Source organism: Dromiciops gliroides, chromosome 1, assembly GCF_019393635.1.
Source record: "Dromiciops gliroides isolate mDroGli1 chromosome 1, mDroGli1.pri, whole genome shotgun sequence".
Taxonomy (NCBI): domain Eukaryota; kingdom Metazoa; phylum Chordata; class Mammalia; order Microbiotheria; family Microbiotheriidae; genus Dromiciops; species Dromiciops gliroides.
In genome coordinates, this window is record NC_057861.1 from 184277608 (window position 1) to 184283641 (window position 6034).

Consider the following 6034-nt stretch of genomic DNA (forward strand, 5'->3'; position numbering starts at 1 on the left):
GATACCTCTGACATCTAGTGTAGTTACAGCAGGTTTGGAAGGAGATGAGATGATCACACGGCTCATATTGTGGTTGATTTGGGCAAATATGGAGGTGGTTGGATGGTGGGACACTGCATGGCTCCTAGGCACAAAGGCTCTCCTGATCCCATGTAGAAAATCCTCTGTATGGGGCAGGGAGCAATGGTCTTTGGCCTTGAGGTTTAGCTTGAGGCTAGGAGTCAGGAAGAGGAAAGCAAACATGAAGAAAAATTGGGGAATTCCCACTGGTGGTAAGAAAACTATAGACTTTTCCTATTGTGGCTCTTAGGAGGAAGATGACTCTAAGCCCACAGAGAACAAGTGGACCTTTTCCCATCCTTAGTGGATGTAGAATCATTGTTGGAGAAATTCAAACAAAAATTCTGCTAAGTCCCTGGAGCAATGTCTCCTGAGGACATGTTCTAAAGGAGCCAAGCCTGAGACACTCCCAGAAGTTGCTTTCCATAGCTAGGTGAGCCCTCTGAGAATGTGCTTTTATAGGGTCATTTAAGTCTTTTAGAATCTCTAGATGGGAGAATACTCTTTGTCCCTTTTAAGATCCCTGCGATTGGGAAACTTTTGCCCTCGGACTCATAAAGATGAATTTGGAGCCAGCTAGGCTCCAAAGATCTACAAAGGAGGGAATGAAATTCCTAAAGAAAATGGGTTTGATAGACTGGATTTATTTGCCACACTCATAGCCTGTCACACCCTATGTCTAGTTCTTCTCAGAGACAGAAGCAATTAGATCCTGTTTTCTGGGTGGAGCTCCACCTGAACAGTTTCAGACTTTAGCTTTGGATCTCCCCTGCTCCATAAATCTTACAGGTGTGGGCTGATTGGTGAAATATGAGCAGGCATTTATAGCTTGGGCAAATATTGATATGAGTGCAAATAGGCACTCTGGAAATGGAGAGGGGAATCACAGAGCCCTCTGCCCTGCTAGGTGGGCAGAAGGCAATGACACTTTTTTCTTGGCCAGGACCCTGGGTGTGGTCCCAAAAGCAATTGATAGCTAGCCCCACAGAGATGTTAGTAATACTATAGAGGGGAATTCAGTACCAGGGTATTAAGAGTCCTTCTGTCCCATACAAGACTGAGATATCCACTAAAGCCCCTGCCCCATATGGACCACTCAGGGGAGACAACAGAATACAGAGCATGGAGGGAAGGAGTATTATATGCTCATTATCTGTGTGGTCCCTTTCAGCAATATTTCTTTTCTAGTGAGGGAGATGAAGAAGCTAGAGTACTTCATTATACCAGCTCCCCTGTTAGCTTTACAGGAAGATGGCACCTGGGAATTTACCAATTGGCTGCAGGAAGCTGAATAAAGTTGTTGTGTCTATCATTATAGCTGTTCCTGATGTCATCAATGCTGTAGACAAGATAGCCCAAATCCAGAGTGAATGGTATGCAGCTATAAACCCTGCAATGCTTTTTCTCTGTCCCCATGAGTGAACCTAGTCAGGAGCAGTTTGCTTCTATCTGGGAAGGAATGCAATATACCTTCACTAGCTTTTCCCAGGGCTACTTAAATTCTTTCTTGTACTGTTACGTTTATGGTGGTCAGAGACCTGAAAGAGGCTCCCGTTCCTGAAAGCATTGATGTAAATCCCTATACCTCTACATTGATGCCTTAATGTTGATGTCCAGTTGAGGTTAAGGTGGCAGAAACCCTAGATCATAGTGACCCACATGAGGGACAAGGAATGGGAAATCAACCCAAAGGAAATCCAGATAGTTAAGTTTTGGGGAATACAGTGTGTGGGAAAAACCTAGAGGATTCTAAGCATAGTCCAGAATAAACTGCTGACACTTGCTTTCATCATCATCTGAGAAGGAAACCCAGAGGCTTATTGAATTTCAGACTTTGGAGAACCTACATTCTCCATTTGGATATCTTACTAGTCCCGATATACCAAGTCATTTACCAGTCAGCCTCTTTCAAGTGAGGCCCCAATTGCTTCTCAGCCTTTTGGCTAAGATCAAGTGTAATATCAAGTGAGGCCCCAAAAAAGTATTAGTCCTGATTTTCTAGCATTTACTCCTTTTGTCTTGATAGAATGTCTGCTTTCATTACCCTTATGACCCAGAAAGTCTTTTGTTTTAGAGGTGTTTGTACATAAAGGACTATATGGGACCAGCTAGGTGGCACAGTGGAAAGAGCACCGGCCCTGGAGTCAGGAGTACCTGAGTTCAAATCCGGCCTCAGATAATTGACACTTACTAGCTGTGTGACCCTGGGCAAGTCACTTAACCCCAACTGCCTCACATACACACACAAAAAAAGACTATATGGAGTGGAACTTGTGGTAGTCACTAAGAGGTAGCCAGCATAAGTGGCTATTAGGATTCTGGAGCTCCAAGTTCCCCAGAGGAGAGACATACTATAAAACCTTTGAAAAGCACTTGCTTGCCTATTGCTGGGCCCCAGTTGCTACTAAACACATGACACAGGGTTAAATAATTGCTCTTTCTCTAGAGTTGCTTATCATGGGTTGTGTTATATAAGTGGGTCACTCTAACAGATGGGTAGAATACAGGAAGTTTCTATTGTAAATGGAAATGGTACATTAAAAATTACATAAATAGGTAGTAACTACACCAGAGATTGAAGCCTTCAGTCCATTCTACTGAACCTTGACTTCTCTGCTGGCCCAGTGGGACCCCACCTATAACAATTTGGCTCCTGGAGAAAGCCATTTTTCCTGTTGACTGATGGTTCCATCCACTACTAGAGAGGCATAGTATGGAACTGGAATTCAGTAGCCACTAATCTGATATCAGGGATAACTCTAGGGAATGAGGGTCCTAGCAAGTCCTTCCAGTGGGCTGAGCTACAGGCTTCATGGATGATGGAATGTGAGAGAGCCTTGAGGGATGGAGTAGAGAAGATCTTCATCTACACTAATTACAGGGTAGGTGATCATGGCCAAGTGGTCTGGGGCTCGGAGAGCATAGGACTAGACAATCAAGGGCTCTTCCCTTGGGGTCCAATAGAAGGACCAATGGAAGAATTTTGTGAATGTCCCCTACTGAACATAGTTTGTGATGCATATCAGCACCCATCAGAGATATCAAATGCTCAATGACAAGGTTGGATCTGTTTACAAAAACATTAGACGTTGGGAGTGGGTCCATGTCAATTGGTATATTTGAGGTGGTGATGTCATATTGTGCTCAGCATGAGACCATAGTATCTCCCTACTTAAGCATAAGGGTAGCTATTCCTGCCCAACTTGTGCCCCTCAAAGTACCCACTTAATCCAGGTGATCCTTAAGTTGTTCCCAAATCTAAAATTATGTTTTCTCATCTCCAAAAGCTAATAAATAACTACACTGTTATGCATCTGCCTGCAAAGGTCAGGTTTCTAAACTGCCCAAAGCCATATCTGTGACAAATCAATGCCATTCTGGGAAGGGGAAGGGCTCTTTGGTTCAGAGATTCTAGGATACAGACTCCAGGGAGACTTATCTGATAAAGTTGGACTGTTTTTGGACATAGTTTCAACGGACCCACTTTGGGACTTCCTTGTTCCTTACCCAATGTATTTCCTTACCTTGACCTTAAAGTCTTTGCTTCCTCAAAGAGTTCCATACACCCAGAAGAAACAGGCTCAGATCCCACTTTACTGTCAGGCTTCTTTTCCTCTGGATTTGTTACTCCTTCCCAAAAAGGTCTTGAAGAACCAAGGGACAATATCCTTGGGAGTCATCTTGGTTTTTTGCTTTCACAGGGGAGGTAAAACTGATGCTATATAAATCTATGGCGGGCAGATATTACTTGTAAGGAAGAGGATTCCTTAGTTGACTTGGTGGTAATTCTGAGTCACTAGATCAGTGTGAGAGTCCTTATTTAGCTACTGTGGAAAAAGGGGCAGTCCTTCCACAAGATTTTGTATCTTTCAAATGATTTAGCTCTTGGGAAGGGGGAGGTTTGGCATGTGGGCCAGGGGATACAGAGTGATTAACAATACAGAGAGGATTTTTGGTATCAGCTTAGATCCCAGGAGGTTTATGACCTCATCCACTTTACTGTCAATTACTTTAATGTGTGATGAAGAATTGTTTGATTGTGCCTGCAGGGTAGATACTGTGACCCTGATATTTTTGGAGCTCCTCTTGATCATCATCAGTACTACAAATCAGGAGAGGAAATATTCGACTATAGTGGAGATGTCTTCATATGTCCTGTGGTTCTAATGTTCATGGTGCTGCTCTGGTTTATCTTCTTCTTCTTTTTTTTTTTTTTAGTGAGGCAATTGGGGTTAAGTGACTTGCCCAGGGTCTGAGGTCGGATTTGAACTCAGGTACTCCTGACTCCAGGGCCGGTGCTCTATCCACTGTGCCACCTAGCTGCCCCTCTGGTTTATCTTCTTCTTTTATTAGGAGAACCATCATGAATTGTAAAGTTTGGCATCATCCAAAATATGGAATGGACTGTGGAGATCTGAGATTTGGTTCTCCTGAAAGGGGAGAAATGAAAAGCTAATAATTTTTTTTTACTTTTGTTCTCCACATTTTTTCTTTCTTTTTTTCTTCTCTTCTTTTCTCTCATTATGGTTACTCTGTGTTGGGGGGGGGGGAGGGAGAAGGGAGGAAATGTATCAGTTTTCTCTTTTCTCCTTTTTTTCCCTTGGTAATGCTCATGTCTTCAGAAAAGTAAAATAAAATCCTTATAAGCTTTTAAATGGTGGAAGGACTTCTACAAAATCCTTAAGACTTTGTCACCAAGGGGTCATTTGCGATAGAACCAGTATTTCCCTGATGCAGCTTCTCCATACTCCCCCTTTCCCATCTTATTGTTTGTCCTTCATACTCAGGAGGATCAATGACATCACGAAGATAGGATCGGTTCAATATGAGCTCAGAAGGCTCTACCACAGGTCAGTTACAAATAGTCCACATAAACATTGTAGTGGAGATGTCTCTAAATTTGCACATCTCACACTCCTTTATGCCACTGCAGTTCTGCTTTGTTCATAGAGCATATCACCTTCTTTGATACAGGCATGTCATATTGGATGCCAGTGTCTCGTATGTGTCAAAATCAATCCCAAAGTTCTACAGAGAGAACTTGAGAGTGTCCTTCTACTACTTCCTCTGACCTCTGTGTGAATACTTGCCTCATGTGAATTCTCCACAAAATAATCCTTTAGGTAAATATACTTTTGGTGTTTTGGCTACATGGTCAACCCATTGGAGTTGAATCTCTGCAGTAGAGTTTGAATGCTTGGCAGTTCAGCTTGAGAGATGACCTCAGTCTCCAGGACCTTAATTTTTCAGGTAATCTTTGGAATCTTCCTAAAACAATTTAAATAGAAGTGGGTTCAATTTTCTGGCATGGTGCTGGTTAGACTGCATAGGCTTTACAGGCACACAACAGTGAATTAGCACAATGGTTCTGTAAGAACTTCACTGTGGTAGGCAGTCAACAATTCTTCCCAAATTTTCTTTCAGACCCTTCAAATGCTAAGATAGTTCTGGTGATGGGGTGCATCTATGGGGACATCCCTGGAAAGTATACTGCCAAGGTAAGTGAAGTTATTCACCGGACTCAAAATTGTCATGTCAAGCCAAAATTAGTGCAAGCAGCAGAAATCCATCTATAACTCTGTTGCACCTCAGCCTCAGAAGAGGCATCAGGTCATCCATAACAGAAGGTGTTGAGCACCAACTCTCCCTCCATTTTAGTCTTGGCTTGTAGACTTTTTAAGTTTAGTTTGCCATCAGTGTAGTAGCTGACCTTGATGTTATTTTTGTACTCATGTGAAGTTCTCTGACAACACACCTCTATAAAATCCTTAGGACTTTGTCACCAAGGGTTGGCATGTGATAGCATCAACATTTCCCTGATGCAGCTTCTTGACACCCCCTCTCTCCCTAATACATAGGGAAACCCAGGCTTCTCTTCCTCCTCTAATATTTAGGGATTAGGTTTCTCTAAAAGAAGACCAAGATATTCTTAGGACCTAATTAGCCCTACCTCCCCCATGCAGCTTCCTGGACA

At 42.8% G+C, this 6034-nt stretch overlaps 1 pseudogene; it reads left to right on the top strand.

Annotated features, from left to right (window-relative positions):
- The first annotated feature begins 1983 nt into the window (after nt 1-1983).
- On the top strand, nt 1984-2127 carry LOC122737817 (annotated as a pseudogene).
- Nucleotides 2128-6034: the final 3907 nt, after the last annotated feature.